The 25,421-nt window shown below is 36.8% G+C and overlaps 1 protein-coding gene across 4 annotated transcripts in view; it reads right to left on the bottom strand.

Annotated features, from left to right (window-relative positions):
* The window catches only part of LOC150101606 (kinesin light chain-like), a 465,700-nt gene that overhangs the window by 395,482 nt on the left and 44,797 nt on the right, over positions 1–25,421 (bottom strand). The gene's annotated exons all lie outside the window — the stretch shown is intronic.

The raw sequence follows: 25,421 nt of genomic DNA, 5'->3' as shown, positions 1-25,421 counted from the left end.
TTTAAAATTTTAGACTTTTTATTATTATAATTTGTCACCTCCAGGGAGTCCAAAGACTCATCGAGGGAGGGCATCTACTCTAAAACTCTGTCTCCACCACTCACAATCCACCAACTGACCGCAACTACACCAACGTCATCTATCGCCGCCCACCACCACCAGTATTTCCACAGACAATCACAAACATCGATGCCCACGGCGAGATTCGAACCCGCAGCCTTTTGGCTGGGGAACGGATACGCTAACCACTGAGTGGTTTTAGTTTCTGAAAAATTAATTATATAATAGGCCTGCACTTACCCACAACAATATGGCAATTAAAAAATAATAAAAAAAAACTAATCAAAATTTAAAGCGAAAAAAAAAAGTGCCTCGTATCTCTAAGTGTTGTACGTACCCACCTTATGACACATTGAGGGACACTGCTCCAGGCAATTTAAACCACAATGTTTATAATGTTGATTCGTTTTCTTAAGCAGCAGGGCACGTGAACACAGGCAAACAACATCTCTGGAGTTATAGAGAATACCAAATTGAACGGCTTCATAATTACTGCGCTACGTTTTTCCGGGAAGATTTTTGCTTTCATACGAATGAATTCGTGACCTGAATTGCACTGAACAGCACCGAAACAATAGTTACTGGTATTGGATTTAAGTTAGATTTTCTTCCCGTAAACTCAAGGTTTCTCATCCGGAAATACACGCAAACCTGGCCAGAAGAACACAGGCGAACAAACTAATTAACAAACAAAGCAATTAACAAACTAATACACTACCTTCCATAGCATGTTGCTCAATTCAAAAACAACCCAACTCATTCTGCTTTGAGTTCTCATCCCTTATCTAAGCCTAGATAAAGGAAATTGGACTACGTGAAATTACAGCCGAAGCTGTTCAACTTTATTATGATGATCATTCGTGTTGGGTCCCTCCCACCCACCGTCTCTTAGGACTGGTTGAGCCCTCCTAATGAAGGATTAAGTATGTATTTTGTGACTGTAGATCCGTGTGTGTGTGTGTTCACGGACCGGTTTGGCTGTTCTGAGGGACGAAAAAACCCCTCTATCTCGCATGAGACCGGCTAACTCACCTTTAGTCGAAAGAGACCAGATAAAAGTTCCTCACGTCATGGACGGGAATCGAACCCAGGTCTTTCCAACCAAAGAGCTTCGTCTATACCGACTGAGTTAAGGAGGCTCTTTGCAGTTAAACTGAGGTTAACTAATGAAACACAGTGTATTATGTCTGTTAACTGCTAGCATTTTTTTGGCGGATTTCTATTTCTAAGGATAAAAAAGCACTGCCACCTGCGTATGATACCCAATATATTAAAGAGCTTTTCACCGTCAGTTGAAAAAGTGCTTAGAGAGGAGGTTAAAGAATATCGCCGATACTAACCGGATTAGGAACCTCAAATAAGAGAAAAGTATGCCAACAAGGTACAACAAAAGAGTCAAGTATATCGCAACTGGCTTTCATTGAAATCTCCATCTTTCTTATCTCATAATAAAACTCGAAACGGATGCAAGAAATTTCTCAACACGTTCAAAACTGATTTCGGAAAGAGCAAAAAGAGGGAAATATCCAATGGCGAGAATACACACGTATTCAATCTATTCCTAAGAGAGATATATATCTTAATTATCATATTACTATTTTCCTCCATTCTTTCTGAATGTGGAATCTATTAACAGTCAACATCTATACCTTGGAAATCGCTCAACTAATGACATCCAGTATAAATTCTGCCATCTACTGACTACACTGGACAAATACCATGAAAAGGTTTGTAGAAAATGAAATTATTACTTATATTTGGCGCAGAGGTCTATCAAGTAAATTCCCTTTTTTTTTTCTTTCTTTTTTTTTTCCTGGTCTGTCTTCAGATTTCTGGAACTGGGTTCCAGAAATCTGAAGACAGACCAGGACTTTGCAACTAATGCAGGGGCTAGCACAGAACTTCGTTCTTTTATACATTCTCTTTATTATAACATATATCAACGATCTTCCCTAACTGCATGAAAGATCATTACAGATATACTGGTGAGAACACACTGCATTCTTCTTCCTCACCTGACAAGTCCCCAACGCTACACACAATCACCAAATTCCAGAATATGAACTTCTACCGCTTAAATTCTAATTTTCAAACCATTCTCGAGTAGGCTTATGATATTCTGTACTGCTTTTCGCATATCTTCGATTCATATTTTTGAGAACTGCATCTTACGAAAAGATGAGTTCTTGCATTCTTCATTGGAAACCTCTTCCATCTTTATTTTTTAGAACATACTACACGTATCGTCTCTTCTGAACACCTATGAACTCTATAAATCGCAAACATATTGAACCACTGAATACTATCCTTACAACAGAGATGGACCCTAAATCCCTTCCTTCAGCACAAATCCGAATACTTAGGTTGATTATAGACCACCTATCGCTCACAGTTCATTTTGTTCTTTTTCACGAAGATGTTCAGTTTCTGCTAACTGGGCCTAGGCCCGCGGTGTACAACAGACAGCATCTCCCGATCAAGTCAACCCCTCCCCCCTCCCCCCCATCTTCTCGAGGTGTGGCCAGTTCTGTTAATGCGGCTCTGACGACAGCGAGAATTTGCGCTATAAAGAATGTGACAATGGTTCTGTAATTAACTTAAACATACAGTTTCATTCTTGCTTGTCCTTTTATCATTTCGGAATCATAAGGTCTTTGAGTTTATCATAACTTTGAGTTTAAAACCAGCGCTTGTAACGTGAACGTTTCTCAATATTTCAAACAAAAATTACCAGTAATTTACAAGACCTGAGATACGTAATAAACAATTCTTCACGAATGACTAATGAGAAGTGAAAGCAGAGCGCAAAGTGGACATCAATGGTAGGCAGGTAGACACAGAGCAGCTATGAAGACGACCATATGATTGGTGCAGTATTAACAAAAGATCGCGTGAGTCAACGACAAATGCAAGCCGACAATTGTTGAGTTGAAATGCTGATTCTCTTCAACCGAATTCAAAATATCTGACACTGCCATAAGCCTATAACAACATTCACTATATATTTCTTAATTTTAACACGTTCACGTCGGGGTAGTGTTTCGCCTGTTTATCGTTCCGTTCCGACGGGACTTCTCATTACTGTTTGTGTACCGCTTCCGCGTCGCACTCAACTGATACAAAGTTTCAATCCTGCGATTGAATTTTTATTGCTGCTTGTTTGCGTGCCGCTTCCAGGTCGGACTGGCAGGCAGACTCACACACATTATACGCACTTTAATTTCAATTCGCCAGTGGAATTTTATTTGAAGTTAGCCTTTGTGATCTGAAAATTTCGAAAACATCGAAAATTTCAAATACAATCGAAACAAACACTTACTTCTCTATATGAAAATTTGGAGAAATGTTTGGACAATAGTTTTAAGTTAAATACTGTGTTTGGTGGTACAACATACGTTTTTGCTTGAGTCTATACAGCATAATTTCTGTGGAAGGGGACATGTGATTCATTAGCACCGTTTTTATCCCAGTTGTCTCTAATTGCACTATTTGTTGACAAATATATTACACACACTGCAAAATGTCTCTGCACCTTATTCAGTGATACAATAAAACTACTTGTTTTTCTTGCTTCTGCAGTATAGTGGCTGTTGGGGAGGGCGTGTTATTTACCACGGCGACCCAGTTACTATCGCCCCGACGTAAACGTGTTTAAATTTTCTTTCGTGTGCGCGGTACATGCGAAACTTAATTTATTTTTTCGTAAAGTAAAATCAAGGGTGCAAATTATATTCGAGTAAATATGATAGCTTCCAAATTGCTTTTACCTGAGAGAGGATCCGCCAGTGTTACTAAAATTTCAAAAGGGATACACGGATACTGAAAGTTTGGAAAACAATTTCTCTAAATGACTAGAATGACTTATGGAGCACAGAAAGGAACAATCGGAAAATATTTTATCAATTATAGAATACAAAGCAGAAATTTAAAAAAAAATGCCATTTTTTTTTTTAATTTCTGCTAGAAAATACTAGAGCTAGAAAACACCGATGAAACTGAAATAGAGAATTTAATAGAATCCGTCATCTCAAAATTGAAAAAAATATAGGAAATAAGCTGGAAATGAAGGAAATTATAACTGAATGCTAAGATAAGCAGGTAAAGAAATGGCTGAAAACATGGGAAACTTAATTAAAATATCTTCAAGAAAAAGGCACGTTACCAACGAATGGAGAATGAACATTAGCAATACCAATATTTATAAGAGGAAACAAAATCTGAACCCAAAAACTATCGAGAAATAAATTTATTATGCACTACCCTAAAAATGTGTACAAAAATTATCCGGAACTAGAATCAGTAGTAAATTACAATGTGAACAACAAGGAATGTACGAAGTACACAATGAAGTAAGAGAGGTTATATTTGTAATAAAGCAAATAATTATATATATCTACTCTATAATATAAAATGATAAGCATTTTTTGTAACGTTTTTGTCAAGTTATTTGAAACGTTTTTTTGAAACCCAGGGCTACCCTGAGTGTCGAGTCTTCAAAATTCGAGTCATCAGAATTCAAGGAGAACAGGCCAACCAGTCCGGAGAACAGGGGGTTGGGCGCCGTATGCACCTGGGGGGGGAAGGAACCCCCCTTTCGAGTCTTCAAAATTCGAGTCATCAGAATTCAAGAATAACCGGCCTACCAGTCCGGAACTCGGGGATGGGGGACGTATGCGTCGGGGGAACCCCCCCTTTCGAGTCATCAGAATTCAAGAACTGGGTGTCAGAACCCCCCCCCCCCCTTTTCCAGTCATCAGAATTCAAGGAGAACTGGTCTACCCGTCCGGAACTCGGGGGGGAACCGTGGGCGTCAAGGGGAAGACCCCCCCCCAGTATATATATATATATATATAAATTAATGAGTAGAAGCCAAGAGATACCAAAACAGAAAAGCAATTTACTCCAAAACGCACAACTAGTTTCGTCTTCTTAGAAGACTTGCATTGGATGCATAACATGGAAAGAGAAATACAAAAATATACATTACAAGAGAAACAACAGTTATAAATCAATTTGCAAAAATATTTGATGCAATTGCAACGTGCCCTATTTTGGTTTGGGTATTCACGGGATTGTGCACAACAATAATATAGCATCCAGAACGCCTTCATATGTCAGCAATACATTTGCAAGTTAATATATAACTTTGTTACTCTTGTAATGTTATAAACCCGATGAAGATTTCTAAGAAGTTGTGCGTTCAATTAATATATTGATTTTTTCATTGATTTGAGAAAGTTTTTGATAAAATCATATTATATTTACTGAAAATACTAGCATCAAGAAATATCTCACTGACATATACGACAAGAAATATTCCAAAACCCCTATAAGGAAAGGAATCAAACACAGCGATTCTTCAAGTCCATGTTTCTTTAACATAAGTATGGATGAAATATGAAGAGAAATATAACTGACTAAAAATCAAAAAGGAAATTTAAATTCCGTTGGATACGCGGATAATGTAGTATATTACTTGCAGGAAACGAAGATGATCTCCAGAATAATCACTGAAACTGTAACCCATAATGAAGTAAAAGAACAATCCCTGAAGACTAACAAAATATAAGGTTTTAAATTCGGCTATATCGAAAAATAACGATTAAAAAAAAAAAAAAGAAGAAAAAAGAGAAAAAGAAAGTGAAATATGATATTGACTCTTATTATCAGTAGCCAGACCAATAACTGACTTATGCATGATAAACAAGAACATCAAAAATGTGAGAGATAAACACTACTATGCGAAATGAAAACGCTAAAGAATTTAGTTAATAAAACAAAATTTGATTAAATAAAGAAATGAAAAGATTTACAAAGAATGTCAATTACAATCCATTAAAACGATATCACAATGAAATAAACATATTAATACAAAGAGATCAATTGGTGTGTCTGGGGGGGGGGGGGAGCTGCCTACACTGAAGAAGACGCGTATCCCACTTCACGCGACACGTTAGGTTCCAAGACCACCGTCATATAGCGAATCATTGGCTTTTGTATATGCATGGAAATGGTTTAATAACATGTTAAGCAGTCATATGCAGTATGTTCATAACTGATGTAAATAAAATATTTAAGTCAGTTACACAAACGAAAAACTTCATTTTTAACAACTGCTATAACAATAATGCGAGTTTATCCTGCGGCCTATCTCACTGTTCGATACACCATCGTCGCTAATTTAATAGTTTTTATCTTATTATTATTATTATTGTTATTATTATGTGACACCTACAGGGAGTCCTAAGACTCATCGAGGGAGAGTGTGCCAACAGCATCGAACGATTGATCTCCTTCCAACTACTAACCGCGCTAAATCATCTTAATGTCTAATTAATAGGTTCACAAGTCGTCCTCTATTCACTATAAGCAACAGTGCGCCACTCTTTTTTTTTTGTCTGCCATTATTAACAATAATTAAATAATTATAAACTGTTTAGAAATAGTTCTAAACAGTTTATAATTCGCAGAGAAAGAGATAACACTGCCAGAAAAGCCGTCGTAAGTCCACGAAAACTGCGCACCGGTTGATTCACGGCAGCGTCATGTCATAAAAACAATCGCATGAGCCAATGTCATGGCGTATAAATGTCGAATGGTTGTAATTGAAAACTGTCATATAAGTGGATAGCGAAATCGTAAGGCCTTAGTGTATGGTAGATACAACAAGCTGAGGCTGAAAGCAAGAAGATAAGATATGTAAAATATACTGCTAATTTAACTTTTTTTTAGAAGACTAATGAAGAACATTATTACAACCTTCATTAAGCCACATGCCAAAAAAGTATCAACTATCAGTGAACGGAAGGGCGATAACAATAGTAATGGAACTACATTACAATTCTAGATTGTAACTGCCTGTTTCATATGATATATACAAAAATAATCCATTCTCTTATCATAGACATAGCCTTTACACATACATAGCGGTCGATACAGTTGCTACGACAACAGCATAGGTATAGTTCAGACAGACTACATTAAATTGCTATTCATGACACTAATACAAACAATGGTGAGTGACCCACGGTCGGCTAGCTGCCCTCAAAGTGCAACCGGCTACAAATTTCACTGAACGTACGAAAAATTCAACCTACTACTGTATATTTAAAATTAAAAATATTAATATTAAAAAATTTTCAAATAACATTGTGCAAGTACAGTGGCGCACCCAGAGGGGGGGCCAAGGGGCCCGGGCACCCCCCAAAGAAAAGGAAAAAATACTAGAAAAATTTCCAAAAATCTTTTCCTAATTAAAATTCATTTTTTTTATTTATGTTGTGTGCTACTTATGAATTAGCGATCACTGCTGCAGATGCTCAGTTATAGGTCGTATGCGATGTGTGGTGTGTGTATTCGCAAAACGTCTACTCAACTCGCTCCCCCCCCCCCCCCCAAAGGTTAAATCCTGAGCGCTCGGCCCCCTCCGAGATTAAATCCTGAGTGCGCCACTGTGCAAGTATGAATATATATATATATATATATTGAAATGGGTAACTAAAAGTATTACAGTAATAACAAATACACTCTGTTAAATTGTGAATGAAGAATTTTATGATTATTAATACTTCATTCATGATTTAACATAAATTGCATATCCTGAGCTAATTTTACTCCTAAGTAAATTCTAAACTAAATACTTACTGTTATTTTTTTTATTGAAATAATAATTGTAATTTTTTAATTATTTATTCTGTATAAATTCATTATATAATTTGTAAATGTATCCTAAGTGGCATAACGCATAACGGTACTGACTTGATGGGTGAAGCATAAATGCTTTTCATATTCCCCTCCATCTGAAAAGGAAAGTTCTTTGGGTGGAGAATTATTGAGCTTTAAGCTCGCCCTGAAAGGGCAGTGAGATTAACTGTGTTCAGCTGAGCATAGAATTGACTTGGGTCTCTTGTATTTGCAGAAATCTGCTTCATTATAGTCTGATGCTTGTTTGACCAGTGGGTTCGGATGATTAATTGTCTTATTGAAGAACTTTTCAGCTAGATCATGAAGAGATGTGATGTAGGGAATGCTGACGTCTCTGTGAATTTGGGAGTTTCTGATGAACCACGGAGCATCCAAACTCATTCTCAGACATTTGTTTTGAATTCTCTGCAGCTTTTGAATATTTGTTTTCGAAGTATGACTCCAAGCAGGAGATGCATAAGTTATGACTGGGCGTATTACCATCTTGTATATGAGCACTTTGTTCTGAGTATCGAATTTACTTTTTCTGTTGATCATGGGGTAGAGCTGCGCTATTGCTTTGGATGTCTTTGAACTTATGTGTTCTGTATGATTGGTGAATTGTAGTTTTTTATCCAGAATTACTCCAAGATATTTGACTGTATTCTGCCATGGGACTTTAACACCTAGTAAATGTATATCTTCCTTGATTTGAGGCTTTTTTCTAGTGAACAGTATGGCTGAGTTCTTCTGTGGATTGGTTTGAATTCTCCAGTCCATAAACCATCTTTCCAGCGTGTGAATGCTGCTTTGAAGTCTCTTAATAGCTAGTTTGGGGCTGAGAGATCTTGCTAATAATGTAGTGTCATCAGCATATAATGCAATGATTGTTGAGCTTGGGTTTTGAGGGATATCAGCAATATAGATAGAAAACAGCAAGGGGGCCAAGAGTGAGCCCAGCGGCACTCCCGCCAGAACCTTGCGTCCGGTTGATAGTTTCATTTATTTTGACTTGCATGTATCTGTCTCTGAGGTAAGAGTGAATTATTTTAACTAGATTAGTAGGCATATTGAATGTGATGAGCTTGTAGAGAAGACCTTGATTCCACACCTTATCAAAAGCCTTTGCAGCATCTAAAAAGACTGCAGATGTATGAAGGTTCCAGTTGAAGCCTTCGGAAATGTATTCGATCAGCCTGTGAATCTGCTGAACGGTGGAGTGGTTTTTTCTAAATCCAAATTGCTCATTTGGGATTATACCTAGTTTATCCGTTTGTAATTGAAGTCTTGTAAGGATTACTTTTTCTGCAATCTTTCCAAGGTTAGACAGAAGACTGATAGGTCTGTAGTTTTCAGGGAGTTGAGCGTTTTTTCCCATCTTTTTGATTGGTGTGACATCTGCTAATTTCCATGTTAAAGGGAAATACTGGAGTCTGAGGATGGCATTAATTATGTTGACTAGATGTACAATGGCTTTTCTGGGGAGTAGTTTAATTATTTTGTTAGTAATTCCATCTGAGCCTGGAGCTTTATTGTTGTTCAGGTGGGCTATAATGTTTATAACTTCTGTTGGAGAAGTAGGTGAGAGAGGTTCTAGGTCATCTTTTTGCTGTGTTATGGCCTGCCTAACTCGGCGGTGAATCTTGTAGATGAGATTGATGTTTAAATTTTCATATGAGGGGTTGCAATGACTTTCCAAGCTGTCAGCCAGAGCCTCCACCTTTTCCCCATCAGTGTGAGCTATACCATTCGAGGTTTGAATTGGGGAGTAAAAGTTGTCTTTTGGTGCGGAAGGTTCTCAGAAACTTCCATATGGAGTTGTCCTCAGGGTTTAATTTTGTTAGCTTAGATTCCCATTCTTGGTTTCGATGTTTTTGGAGGGCTTCACGTACATATGTTTAATTGATTCAAGTTTGCTTTATCTTGAGGGGCTCTTGTGTTATGATACCTCTTTCTGGTTTTTCAGTCTAATAAAATCCATAATCTCCTCGAGGATCCGTCCACTAGGGTGAAAGACTGTAGTTTGGGTAATTGACTTTATTGCAGTTTTGATTTGACTGGTAAAGTTGTTTGCAGCCATTTCTATCTCCTCTTTAGTGTAAATAGTAGGGACTGGGCCAATGTGATCAGGTAGGATTCTGGAGAGTTTGTCCCAAGATATGAAAGAGTGGGGAGGGGAGAATTGTTCTTGTGTACCAAGTTGAAGCAGAATAGGGTTATGATCTGATGAAAGTTCATTTATTGTTTCCAGCTGATATTGGTATCTGATGTTTTTGAGGACAACTATGTCAAGTACATCTGAACTTCCAGTTGAGCTGTGATGGGTGGGCTCTGTGGGTCGTTACAACAATAAAATTTTGCGTTGAGTAATTATTTAGAATTCGACCTTTGTCGTTGATTGTGGAGCTATGCCAAGCTGTATGTTTGGCATTCAAAATCACCAGCAATGATGATGGAGTCAGTGAAGCCGAGAATGGAGTCAAAGTCAGATACCAGCAGTGGAATGCTAGGTGGATTATATACAGCATAGATTTTAATATTGCCAGCATTGTTGGTATTAACTTCAATGCCTGTTATCTCTAGGCTCTTGGTTTGGGGATTGGTCAGAACATTGTGGCTTAGGTAGTTAATGTATAGAGCTGTTCCTCCTCTGCTTCCGGTTAGTCTATCTGTTTTGTACATAGTATAGTTCCGTAATTTGGGATTATTAGCTGGTCTGAGATGTGTTTTGTTTACCAGTATTATGCCTGTGAGAGAACTCTTGTAGTTCTAGTTTTATTGCTGAGTCCGTTGGCATTCTATGCCGTGATCATGAGAGAGTTGGGATGGAATTTTCTTCTATTCATTGTTGAGGGCTGTCAGAATTGAGTGGGTACCTTGTAGGAATCTTTTCGTGGAAGACGGCGAAGGATTCGTCATACTGAATTCTTGTAGCATGGTAGTTAGTACTGATGTTAGATTTGAGCCTATATGATCATGAGATGGAGTAGCGCTTGTTCGTGCTGCCTCTGCGTAAGTTTTAGGCATGTTTCCTTTCTTGAGTTGTTGGGCTAGAGATAGTTTGGGCTGGGGTGTGACTGGCACGGCTGTCTTGAGCATTGCTGAATTGTGTTGGAAGGGTAGTTTTTTGTAACCCTCGGTTATTTGGGTGTGTAATGCATCCCTTGCAGTTTGCAGGGTGAGGTCCTCCACAATTGGCGCATTTAGCTGGAGTGGATCTTGGTTTTGTACACATGACTGTCTGGTGGCCCTCGCCACATTTTAAACACCTGTAATTTGCCTTGCAAAGTTTTTGGACATGGCCAAACCTTTGGCACCTATGGCACTGCCCAGCTGTTGACCTCTTCCTTAGTGGTTCAGTAGAAATTCTGAGGCCACATATCGTTGTTAATTCATAGATCTCTTTTTTTGTGTCTTATCAATTTCTACAAGTATCAGTGGCATTGGCCGTTTATATGCCCTAAGCATCCTGCTCACTTTCACTGGTGTTAGGTTCTAACTCATAAGATCAGTGGTGACTTCTTCACAGGTGACACCCTCGGTCACACCGCAAAGCACAACCTTGAGATTTTTCTCACTGGGTAAAGCAAAAGTATGATATGGGAGACTTTTGTTATCCATTAGTCTTATCTGTCAGCTGTCTGTAGTCAGTGACTGAGGCTGGTTGGATTTTGACTCCTTCATCTTGATTTTTTGCCCAGGAATATGCAATTTTGTGTTCCCTAAGGGCTGTTGTGACAGCGGTCCATTTGTCCTTGTCCCTTAGTATTACTGGTGGAACCTTTTCGGTGTTCCTTGGGACTTCTAATTTTGGTGTGTCTTCATCCATCTAGTCTTCTATGGTTCTTCTTCATTTGTGAGAGTGCTCCCCTTGAGAGCTGTTTTGACAGGGGGATTTTGGTGACAGAGCAGCAATGAGTTCCTCTTGTGAGATCTCATTCTCCTCCTCCTCTCCATCATTAGAGTAAATGTACTCTTATAAATCCTGGCCAGTCAGTTTCTAATTTGCTTATTATAAGTTTGAGCACCTCTAGAGACTGCTCCTTGTTAAGGATCTGGATGTGATCTTTGATGTTGTCCATCTCAAAGTGGCGATTTCCTGCCAGCAGAGATGGGTTAAAAGCAGTATAATAATCCCGCAGAGCCGGGGGCCTGCCAGCAAAGTATCCTGTAGACCTAGACAGACTACTAGCAATGTATGATCGACATTTGCTGGCAGGCTTCAAGCCACAGGGCTTGAAGCCTGCCAGCAAATGTCTTGTAGACTGAGTTAGTCTACTAGCAAAGTCTTTTTAGAACCTACTAGTTTGGGAAAAGGAGTATCAATATCTCACTTGGCCACAGTTAGAAACCTACCTCCCTATAAAACCTTAATACCACCCACTGGTCCTCATTGCGGGTGGGGCCGGCCGGCCATTTGACCTCTTGCACATTTCGTGCAGAGGGGGAGACAATAGGAATCACACTATGTTAGCACCAGTACAATGTGAGATTACTGAGAAACCTTGTATGCAATGTAATCACGCTCAGTCTAAAATAACACGTCCGTTCTCCACGTAAACAACACTCGCTCATCCTAAGTGGACTGTAATATGTGCATTTTATTTATTGTAAATGAAAGTGAAAGTAAATTTAAGAAATTCTGCTAATGAGATTTGATTGGTCACTGTCAAGGAAACGGAGTTAATTTTAGATAGCACGTGGTGGAGCGTGAGCTACGGTATTCGAAGGGAGTTGATACGAGCTGGACTGGCTAGACCCAGATTTTGGCGGGAAGAATGAAGGTATTTTATTGGAAAACGAGAATAAACAGGGGAGAAGCATTCGGGATAGCACGGAGTGAAGTAACGGATGGCAGTAAAGGGAATTTGGAAATGCCATAAATAAATTAAGAAGGGACCCGGAAATTAATAGGCAATTAGAAATATTTCTACGTAATTCTAAAATTACGTCGAATTCCAATTGTTTTGAGGAAGAATAGTACAAAGTTGAAATTAATGCGTAGAAGAAAATAAGGAATAAATAGATTACCTGAAACGAGTGCGTCAAGACTTGTGAGGATCTATGTTTAATATTTCAGTTATATAGTGAAGATTCCTTTTGAATAGTGTTACTTCAAAGTGATAGTTAACTTCAGTTTTAAGTGTGCCTATAGTGAATCCAATGTGCAAAGGATGTAACCCAGTAAAAGCAGTCCATTTTTTTATATTTCAGCGTGAATATATCTCCGCCCGATATATCTTAACATTAACTAATTAAGCTCTCCAGAAAAACCTTGGAGACTCAGTGGGAAAAAAAAAAAAAAGTTCACTCGTTAAGTCAGGGAGGCAAACATATGGTGAATAAGCTTCATGAAGTTCAAAAAGTTATCCTGAAAAAAAAAAAATAATAATAATAATGCAAAGAAAATTGTAAGAAAGCTACGTTAAAGTAGCTAACTAAAAATTTATGAGAAACACTGGTAAGAACACAGAAGACAAATATCACAAAGGTGACAAAATGTTATGAGGCTATTGGGAAAAAAAACAACTTAGAAATGGAGGGAAGGGTACCACGAAAGGAACCAGAGATGAAAAAGGTTATATGAAAACTGTTATAGAAATTCGAGAGCAACAGAAATACACATACTGGAAGTAGAAAATTCCAACAAAAACCTGAAAGCTGGAGAGTTAACTGATGTAGATGATATTAAATTAGAAATGCATTGCATAATTCAGCTGCATGGGTGAAAGTCAAATTTTGCAGAATTGGAGTGGAGTTCTTACTACTCATCTATAAAGGAAAAAGAAACAAAATGAGTCTGAGAATTACAGAGGAATTCTCTATTGAGTATTCCTAGTAAGATTTACAGAAGAGTACTTAAGAAGAGGCTAAGATAAACTTGAGGAAGAACATGCTGATTCAGATCAAAGAGTGGTTGTGGAAATATTAGTTTTTTTCAATTTAAAACAAATAGATCAGAAAACATGGGAATATAACAAGGATCTGCAGTTCTGTAGGTCTGGAAAAGGCATGAAACAAAGTACCAGGAGAAGAGATGGTCAAAACACTACAATGTTGTGATGTAAACAAGAAATTATATAAGCAATACGTAACCTATATTTAAGCTGTAAGTTAGCAATTAGAATTGAAGAAGCTCTGATATAAAATCAGGTCTAAGGGATCCTACTGTCTCTACTGTTATTTATCATCTATATGGATCACATATAATGAAGGAAAATTATATTAAACCTGATATCAAAATTAGACATGTTAATCTCAGTTCTTTATGCAGATAATGTTAAATAAAATCCAGTACACTTCTACAGCATTAACTAAATCGAATAACTCTAAAATAATTAAATTAAATAACTCATGTAACAAATTCAAAATGAAAATCGGCAATAAAATTTTAAAAAATCTATAAAAATAGGCAGGGACATAAAAAAACATCACCTAATCCCAATGGAGAACCTATAAAACAAGTAAAATATTTCAGCATTTATATATTTCAGTAAAATATTTAGGCACAATTTTAGTATAAATGGCAAATTAAATTATGGAAACAGACAAAAGAATAAGCAAAGTTTGTGTGGTTGGTAGTCAATTTAATAAATTTATAAGGAATAACAAAACGAAACTAGCTGAATACATGATGACAATATTCAAACCAATTTTAACTTATAGATCTGGAGAGCTGTGTAGTGATAAAACAGCTGACATCACAAACATGAGAATTCTGCAAATTATTAGGGTAGTAACAGATGACATCAATGGCAGAATCATATTTAAAATGAAAATGTTAGGATCTCGACTTCGATAATAAGACTGTGATCGATCTAGATCATAGGTTCCCAAAGTGGGCGGTATCCCCCCCAGTGGGCGCTGAAGCCTTCTGGGGGGGGGGGGGCTATAGTGAGATCAGAAGCATTTGGGGCGTTCAGGCGGCTCTTTATAGAAGAAATTAATAATATATAATTAAAACTTAATTTTTTTCGTGATTTTGCGATTAGATAATCATTTAAAATTTAAACATTGCATTTTAATTCATCTTATGCCGTCTTACACGATCAATTTTTTTATCAATTTTCTATGTCAAAGAGAAAATAGATCATGTATATGTGTGTGTATAATAGGTTATAATAAATTTAGTTTAATCCTTTATCCAAGTGTGTGCAAACAAAGTTTGCGCCTGAAAGTATCTTCAGGACTGGGGTAAAGTGGTACAACACCGGGCGACTCCTTGCAAAGGTGGAGCAAGCTACCAACACTCCTATCTCAGTATCTCCCATAATGCAAAAACACATCTCCTTGCGGATATGTATAATATTATGCATTAAGGGAAGGCCCACTACCCAGATTAGTTTCGACCTTTATTGAGGTCACTTCAGCGGGAGCCAGACCCAAGTGGCTCCCACTGATGTTGGTAGCTTGCTCCACCTTTGCATGGGCCTGGCTCCCACTGAAGAGACCTCAATAAAGGTCGAAACTAGTCTGGATAGTGGCCCTTCCCTTAATGCATAACATTATAAATATCCGCAAAGAGATGTGTTTTGCATTATGGGAGATACTGAGATAGGAGTGTTGGTAGCTTGCTCCACCTTTGCAAAGAGTCGCCCGGTGTTGTACCACTTTACCCCAGTCCTGAAGATACTTTGTTTGCACACACTTGGATAAAGGATTAAACTAAATTTATTATAGTCTGACCAAGTGAAAAATAAACTTTCAATATAATAGGTTATGTTTACAGTAGCAAATATATTCGTTATATTTCATTTCAAAATATACAGGGTGTTCGGGATAAATTTGACATATTTATAATTAATTATATTTTTCCGTAAGTTACATGTATTAACACACACTTCTCTTCATTTAAAAGTTTGGACCCTTCTTCATTCATATACAAGATGTCAGAAAGGATGGATAGCTGGAACCCACCTGAATCATGGAAGAGAATAACTTGTATCATGATGATTTGTGCCCGCCATCAAAATAAGGATATTACGACTGCTGCCCAATGCTCCCTGAATACAGTAAAAACAATCAGGCATGAACTAGAGACTTGCAATGGTGACTACGAGGATGTAGCAAGAAGAAAGATCCCTAGCAGACGATCTGATTGCGTTCGTACAGCAGAATTCCTCGCAAATCTGCAGGAACAGGTGTTGAAGAACCCTGGCATTGGAATTCGGGCTTTGTTCGTGGAGTTGCTAACTGTAGTCAAGCCCTGGATAACAAGGGTAGCCAATGGTAGGCCGTATGTATGGCAGCAGGATTCGGCCCCTTGCCACACCTCTGGGAAAAGTCAAAAATGGTTGTCTGAAAATTTCTACGACTTCACCAGTCCAAATGTTTGGCCTCCAAACTCCCCAGACCTTAACCCCATGGATTATTTTGTATGGGGCGCAGTTGAAAAAGACACCAATCGCACTTCCAGTAATACAAAAGCCCAGTTAATGGATAAAATTAAAACAGTTTTTGCGGCCCTTCCCAGGGAGACTGTAGCATCAGCTTGTTCGAGGTTCCGAAGCAGAATTGAAGCTGTGATCGATGCTAATGGTGGTTATTTTGAGTAAATCTTGTTGATAGTATTGTAATTAACTCTGCCTGTAATGTTTTTTTGTCAATTCATTAAATTTAATAGATACAAAGAAGATTTTCTTTTTCCTTACGAAACTGTCAAATTTATCCCGAACACCCTGTATATATAAAATATATAAAACCACTTTTCTAATTGATTTGTACAAAAATAAACCCAATTTTATATAATTTAATATTACGAGTAAAAATAATAATGGCAAGAAAGAAATAAAATCGTAAATTTTAGTTAGCACTAACTTATATTGCTAACTAGGGGAGAAAAAACAAAGCAAATATTATTCGAAATTTATTATACTGTTTTCTGTGGTTATTTTTTGTAGGTTTGTTGCTTATATCTTGCGTAATTATTTTATTTATTAATTATTTATAATTATTCGGATAATGTCGTGGTCGGACGAACAAAATGCGCTTGCGTGCAAAATAAAAAATTGAGCGTGTCATACAGGATATTTTAACTTCTATTTTTTATATACTTAAAAAATTTTATTCATTTTTTGCTATTGTAAAAATTGATCGTGCCATACAGGCTTTAGTCTATCCACGCAGCAGACGAGTCTTAACTAGTAGTATGTCGGTCAACTATTACATAGGTAATTCACTCAATTCAGCATGTTTTGACAGGAATATGGGTGCTTGCAGTGACTTGTTCAAAAGCACGAGTACGATGGTACCGCAAACAAGTCGATTCGGGCTAGATTTCAACTCTATAAATACCAGTGGTTTAGGAATAAGTTTCATTATTTTTTGTGTGCTTTGCCAACAATCATCAGTCAAAAGTGTGATAGATAAGTGGAGTCATACAAAGTGTAAATTAAATCTTTTATTTTGTGAATATTTTTGCAAATTTTATTACTTCATTATATCTGAATATCAGAAGAAATGTCGACAGTACAGTATTGAGTATTTGAAATATGGTTTTATTCAGTCTCCTACGAACCAATTATTACCCATATGCTTGATTTGCCAAAAAGTGTTTTCAAATGAAGCCGTCTAGGCTACAAGAGCATTCGACTAAAATGCATGCTGACAAAAAGGATAACGATTTGTCCTATTTTCAAGTACTAGAAGAAAAATATTTTAAACGTCTAACTATATCAAAACTTTTTACGTCCTCCACTAAACAAGATAATGACGGATTACAAGCTTCTTATCATATTTCATTATTAATCGCAAAAGCGGGAAAACCACACACAATTGGTGAGGAATTAATCTTGCCGGCAGTAAAAGAAGTAATAAACACTGTGCTTCATAAGCCAGCGTCAGATATCATCAGGAAAATTCCTTTGAGCAATAATTCAGTGCAAAGAAGAATCGATGAAATGGCTGAAGACGTTGAAAAAATCATTGTGCGATTATTTGAAGACATGCCAATTTTCCATTCAACTCGATGAATCAACTCTCCCAAATAATGAACCACTACTCTTATCATACGTACGATTCATAAAAGAAGAAAAAGTTTGTCAAGAATTATTATAAAAACTTGGAAGCGGATACAAAGGGAGAATCTATGTTTAATATCATGAATAAGTTTTTTTCAAGAGAAAGACATTCCTATTGGTAATATTTTGTCTGCTGCTACTGATGGTGCTCCAGCAATGACAGGGCGCCACAAGGGTTTCATAACGCATTTGAAACAAGCAGTACCAAATGTACTCGCTATACATTGTGTTCTTCATCGTCAACATTTAATTGCGAAAAATTTAAGTGAACGCCTGCACACGTCGCTCCATTACGTTATTAGAGTAGTCAACAAGATTAGAAGCAATTCATTGAGTGGCAGATTGTTTAGCCAACTTTGTAGTGAAAACGATGAAGATTTCAATCGTTTGCTGCTTCACACAGAAGTTCGCTGGCTTTCAAAAGGTATTTGTCTGAATCGATTTTACAATTTGTTTGATTTAGTACTAGAGTTCCTAGAAAACAGAGACGACGGATTGCGGGCCAACCTGATTACATCCAAAAATGACATCGCTTATTTGACAGACCTCTATAAAATATTTAATGACGTCAATCTACAACTACAAGATGGTGAATTGAATTGAATTGAATTAAAACAAAAAAAAACATTATTTCCGCTTTTGTAGGGAAACTTCTGTTCAAGCGGAATATGGGCCCGAGGGGAATATAGCCACTTTTCAAATTTATCAGCAGTGTCTCTCAAAAAGGAAGATTTACTTACATATTGCCAACACGTTGAGGTTCTCCATGCTGATTTCAATGAGCGATTCAAGGATATTCTAAACATGAATATACCAAATTGGGTTCTAGATCCTTTCTCACAATAAGCACAGCCGGATCATCAAATTTAGAAGTGGAACTCATAGAACTCACAACAAATGAAGAACTAAAAATAAAATTCAAAACTGGATATCAAGAGTTCTGGCTTCAAAAACCAATACCGACACTGTAGCCTGGATTATGGGAAATAGTGCAGAAAATTTTAATTGTATTTCCATCTTCTTATTTGGCTGAGCGTTGGTTTAGTGCTGTAGTGAATTTACTATCTAGGAAAAGGCATATAACTGAGCGTGGCGATTTACGACTGTTTTTAACGAAGTTGAACCCGATATTAACAAACTTTTAAAAATGCACCAGGCTCATCCTTCACATTAATTTGTTATTTTTTCTTTGTATTTTTACTTTGTAAGTTCGAAATAAACCATCTAATACATTTGATGGTGTTTTAATTATTACAATAAGATTCTTACTAATGTAATGCAATCTCTTAATATGTATTCCGAATTTTCATATTTAAACCATTGTATGAAACTGTGCATAATTATTCGAGCATACATTTTACAATCTTTACATATGGGCTACGTTTCACCAAAATCGGTATAGTAATAACTGTGTTCAAGATGAAGCATATATTGGCCAGTTCTTTTTAAAAATTTAAAAATCTAGATCAGGGGGTCGCCAAACTTCTTGACTTGAGTTTCTTGACTTTTTATCGACCCCCTCTATTTTACTATTACGTAATTTTAATATGACCTAATATGCATGTTGATGACTTTTAGAACATTAACGCTCACTTGTATGTCGATGCGCAGAAATGAGACTGGGTTCGAATAAAGAAGCAACCGCGCACGTGTTGGAATCTCGCTCCTGCCACGCCGGCCGGGTGGGAACTACCGACATCCGTTTATTGGTAAATACGTCATTTTGGCCTACTTGATTGGCCTCTAACTATTTTCATGATTTTGCTCCATCTTCTTCTTATTATTGTGCTATCTTCTATCGAAAGTCAGCGACCATCTTGGCGAACAAACTGCGCTCTTGTGCTAATCTGAGCAGTTGTGCACTGCTCTTTCCTGTCCACGTCTTGATGTTGTCAAACCATGATATTCTTTTTCTTCCTCTAGTTCCTTTGCCACCAATTCTTCCTATCAAAATAGTTGTAGAAGTTGGTATTTGCTGTTTCTCATGATGTGGCCAAGATATGATGTTTTTCGTTTCTTGATTATTTGTACAAGATGTTTAGCTTTGCTAATGGATTTTAAGACATCTTCATTGGTAATGTTTTCTGTCCATGATATCTTTAGCATTCTTCTGTATAGCCACATCTCAAAGGCTTCGATTTTCTTGATGGTTGTCGCCTTCCATGTCCATGTTTCAACTCCATAGAGCAGAATAGACCACATGTAGCATTTCAGCATTCGGCATCTGACTTCCATGTTTAGGTCTTTATTGCAGAATAGTGTTCTCATTTTCATGAAGGACTGCCGTGCAACTTCAATCCTTGTCTTTATATCTATTTCTGGATCCCGCCGTTCATTAAGCCAGCAACCAAGATATTTATATCTTGACACTTGATCAATATTTTTCCCATTGAGTGTCAGTTTCATTGATGAGGCTGGATGTTTGCTGATGATCATGTATTTTGTCTTGTTGATGTTTATATTTATTCCCATTCTTTGGCTTTCTATGTATACTCTGTCAATGAGTTTTTGGAGATCAATAGTATTATATGCAATTAGCACGGTGTCATCTGCATATCGAAGGTTGTTAACAATCTTTCCATTTATTGTGATTCCCTCTGAACATTCTTCCAATGCTTTTTTAAAGATTACCTCTGCATATATGTTGAACAGGAGTGGTGAGAGTACACATCCTTGTCTCACTCCTCTTTTGATGTTAATATCACTGGTGGTAATGTTGTCTAATTGAACGGTAGCCGACTGATTCCAATACAGATTTGTTATTAGTCTTATGTCTTGTTCGTCTAGCCTTATTTGTTGAAGGACTTCTATTAAGTTAGTGTGTCTGACTTTGTCGAATGCTTTTTCAAAATCTATGAAACACATAAAGACAGATTTCTGTTTTTCTATGCATTTTTGTATCAATATTTGGGTACAGAAAAGGGCCTCCTAGTACCAAAACCATTCCGAAAGCCGAATTGCGTTTCACTTAGAGTTTCTTCACTTTTTCTATAAATACGATTCTGAATTACTTTCAAAAATATTTTTAATGTTTGGCTCATTAGACTAATAAGTCGGAAGTCACCACAGGAATTCGCTTTGGGTTTCTTTGGGACAGTGATAAATGTAGATAAACGCTCTCGAGGACAGAAGAAGTGATGGAGAATAGAAGCTTCTTGGTAAGTCATACCCATTTTAAGTTTTGAAAATGGGTATGACTTACCAAGAAGCTTCTTAACAACTTAAAATGAGTATTTCGGAAAACTTTAGTTTCCGAAAATTCCCGCATATATCTCGCACCACGATATTTTAGCTTTAATTTTGGGAAAAAAGTGCGCGTTATATTCCAGTAAATACAGTAACTTTTTTAACTTTCAAATTCTTAAGTATAGATCATTGGTTAAAGACTGGATTTATAAAACGCACAAAAGAGAGCAATATAGCAGATATAGAAATAAGAATTTTCACTCCTCTCATTGATGATAAATTATTTATACAAAATAATTTATCATCAATGAGAGGAGTACAAATTAAGTACAAATGTATAGTATCTTTATAAATTTTGTTCTATTAAAAAGAAATCATATATTTTTGTTTAAATGTACATCTAAATTCAAATAAAACACACATTTACAATGAAATATATTTTTATTTATTTTTTATAAAAAAAAAAAAAAAAAAAAAATGATTATTTTGATAAGGTACTTGGTAATAATGAAAATTAAAGAAGAGGTACACGGATATCTGAAGTTTCAGAAACACTGTCCAAATATTTAGTCTGAAACATAGGTGTATATTACGTCTGTTCGTTTTCTTAAATTCTGCTTCGAATTTCGATAGACGAAACAGCAAGATATGCACTTCTTAGATTTTTTTTTTTTTTCAGCATCATTTCAATTTTGAATGTGAAACATATTGAGTGTATTGTGTATCAATATTTAAGTGACTTTGGACAATTTTTGACTTTGATTTTAATTGTGTACTTATTTTTGGATTTTTGATAGACAAATAAAATTTTAAAGGTAAGTAGTTTATAAATAATAAACATATTATTATTTATAAATCAGAGGCGCATTTTGCTAAAATGCCAAAATCGCTCGTTGAGCAGCATACTTTACGTCTTACATTGCCCTCAATCATTATAGTTTACCTTTAATTATCAAATTATTGTATAAATTAATTATTTATAGTAAAAATCCGTAGAAGGAAACTGTTTTAAATCGATTTTTAAATAAGATTTTATTATTTTAAAACTCTTAAAAATAATAAATTAATTAACTCAAAATTAATAATTAATAGAAAAAGAATAATTTATCAATACGAAATTTATTGTCATTTAGATCAGTAATTTGAAAGAGAAAAAGTTATCGGGAGCTGCTTTTCTCAAAAGGAAGAGAGAAAAGAAAGCAACAAGCGATATAAGGAGATTTGGAATTTTAACGAAAGACACTAAAGAGAACAAGTTTTCAACAGAACCAGCACCAAAAGTTCTAAAAATATCAGCAGCAGCCGTTGGAGCAGCTTCTACATCCTTGTCCACCAATACCAACGATTCCCCCTGCATCAGCCATTGATACCGACGTAACAACCATTTGTGGTGATTCCAAAAATGATGATAGTGACAAACAGGAATTACGAACAGATGATCCACCTCTTTTATGCAAGCTTAACAACTGAATTAAATCCGCCTTCTACAAGTAGTTATGTCATGTGAAATTGAAACAGAAGAGAAAAGTACAATTAAACATCAAAACCGAGAAATCAAGAAGCAATGTAATAATGATAATTATATGGTGGATGTTAAATTAGAAAATATTGATAATGCAAAAATAATAGATTTTAATGATCCACAACATGGCACATAACCAAGAGTAATGGTGAGCAGTGTTGATGATGATAGTTGCAGTTCGTTGTAGTTGGCGGATTGAGTGGTAGAGATAGAGTTGCAGAGTAAGTGCCCTCCCTCGATGAGTCCTTGGACTCCCTGGAGGTGTCGTGTAATAATGATATTATTATTATTATTATTATACCTATATCGTGTATTTCTTTAATTTATTTGTCACTGAATATGAATAAAAATTTGTTTTTATTTAATAGATTATTTATTTATACAAATACATAATTGGGTTTACAGACAACTCATTTTGATGGGGTTAACAGTAAGTATTTAACATATTGCATTTAGTAAAATTTAACTTGTTATATTTAAATTTTTTAAAATTTTTGGGTTAATAGAGGGGCGCAAGTTAGACACCTGCCACAGGCGCTTCATACCCTCGTTACGGCACTGCGCTCCATAACACAACTTTCCAAGCTTCCGCGTCTCGAAGAGCATATATGCTCTTTGCACCACTGAAGAAGACGCTGCATGTTGGTTTGGGTAATGTGGGGCTTGCATATTGTGGTCCTACCACGGAAACATGTTGTGAGCCTCGGTTCAGTCAATAACAGGAATTCTGCATTCAACATGTCAGCCGACGAAAGGCAGTTTTTACATATTATCCTTCGTAGCACCTTACGGTCACATTCGGCGAGTGTGGTGGGCGGTCCACTGTGGGTAGCACTTGCAGTTGAATCCCTGCGCTTCAACCTCAGTACGGTATCACTGATTGTTGACCTGGGATGGCCCAATTTGCCAACGATTTTCCTGCAATATGGCATCCTACTATAATGCCTCTTTCGAACTCCCTTCTCGTAGCTATTTCACCCGGACACAGTTGCACTGACTTGGGAACATAATTTATACGGGCTACAAATACGAGTTATGTGGCAAGACGCACCTTGCCCATGGGGCATCCGTTGACTTTTTTTCCACTCATAAGGGATATCCTTACCTGCAATCACTTTGTTGAATATCACCGTAACGAACTGTAATACTAGAATCCCTGAAACCTTTCAACAGCAACTGTACAAAGGTGATAATATAAGCAAGATCCTCCCATGTAGTCCAAATATGGCAAAATCCATATTGGTGATCTTTTTAGTTCAGAGGATTCAAGATAGCTTATAAAAGTTTAGTGTTAATGGTTGCTTTCATTATTTCAGAAAGAACTGAAGTAAGTGATTAAATGGCAAGGATTTCTCAATTCTATATTCAACATTGTTTTTAGAAACAGGTTGTTTTTTATATTATACTGTATATATATAAAAAGAAGATAAGCCGAAATTTGAAGCATTTTTATGTCACGTTTTTTGTCTCCAGCTTACCAGCCCGAAACTCGGGGGATTGGGGGGAAGATCCCCTAGTGTGTGTGTGTGTGTGTGTGTGTATACACACACACACACACACACACACACACACACACACACACACACAGAGAGAGACTAAAACAGGGTTTCCCACACTATGTTCCGCGGAAAGTGAATGTGTTCTGTGAAAAATTATCAAAACTGATGAGAGCGTGGAAGGGTTTTAAATGCTGTGACAAGTTCAAACATGTTTGATAATCAGGCGCTCCTCACTTTGCATGTGGATTGTGCTATTAAGACCAGCATGCGCTGGCCTTGACTCAGCCGCCCGCGGTTGTCGAAACCTCCGAGCACGAGTAAGGTACGGAGGTGTCTATTTTAAGAAACCTGCGGTCACAAGCATTCAAGGTCAATGAGTTGCGCTACAGCCCATGACACCTGCAGTGTGTACTGTCGCATTTTTGCGATGCAATACAGCCTGCTTCGGCGATAGTGTGTGCTTAGCTTTACATTGAATACGAGATAGATGATACTCAACTCTAACGAAGGTGTCCGTTAAAATTTCATGATTTGTGAAGTGTTCCATCATAGGAAGGTTGAGAAACGTTGCACTAAAAAATTGGTTAAATATGGACTCATTTCTAGGGTGACGAACAGATATCACTGGAACAGTAGAGTTAAAAAAAAGGCATGAAGAACAGAAGTCAATTCTGGAGCAAAAACTTTCACTAACTAGAGAAACACCGTGAGGACAGTGACTTTTTGGAATCCCATTTACACAAGATTCTTCTGTTCTCTTTCAGGCAAAAAAAAAAAAAAATGAAAGGGGTATTAAATGTTGTGTTTGGAATGGTAGGAAGACATTTGCCAAAATGCTCTGTGCAAGAATTACAGTAAGAGTAAGAATCCAGGTGAATGGATTTTTTTTTCTGTAATGATGCAATGGAACATTCCAAATGCAAAAGAGATGGAAGCACAGACAGACAAAAGTTACAGCCAATAGTTCTGGAAAAAGACCAAAAAGCAATTCAGACTACTTAGGATATGATGCTGGTTTCCCAACTTTGCTTTTTGCCCTTTCTAAGTCAGTTTTGGTTTCCTGTAGTCATTTCCATGGACAATGTTCATCAGAACTACCAATGGTAAACTCTCACTCTCCCAACTCTTAAGCCATATGCAATGGCTATTCACTACCCCTCCCCACCTTCACAGTTCAAATTTCTTTCACATACTTTCCTCCTGTTGCGGCTATCCAATTGGAACAGCTTTCTCCAATGTGCACTTACTAAAGAGGTATATTTACATTTGTACTCGTATCTGCAGATTTTCAAATCCAATATTAACAGCTTTCATTCCATCAACAGTATACTAATGTACTATAGGTTGAACACCTTGCAAATTATATAGGCTTACCATAAACAAATAATGCAAGGAACCTAAAACAGTTTCCAAAATTGCAGGAAATTCCTAATTAAGTTGTAACTCGATTAT

Source organism: Typopeltis vanoorti, chromosome 11 (genome assembly GCF_054136105.1).
Source record: "Typopeltis vanoorti isolate ZY-2024b chromosome 11, IOZ_Tvanoo_1.0, whole genome shotgun sequence".
Taxonomy (NCBI): domain Eukaryota; kingdom Metazoa; phylum Arthropoda; class Arachnida; order Uropygi; family Thelyphonidae; genus Typopeltis; species Typopeltis vanoorti.
The sequence above is the reverse complement of the archived record's forward strand: the minus strand, read 5'-3'. Positions and strand labels throughout refer to the sequence as shown.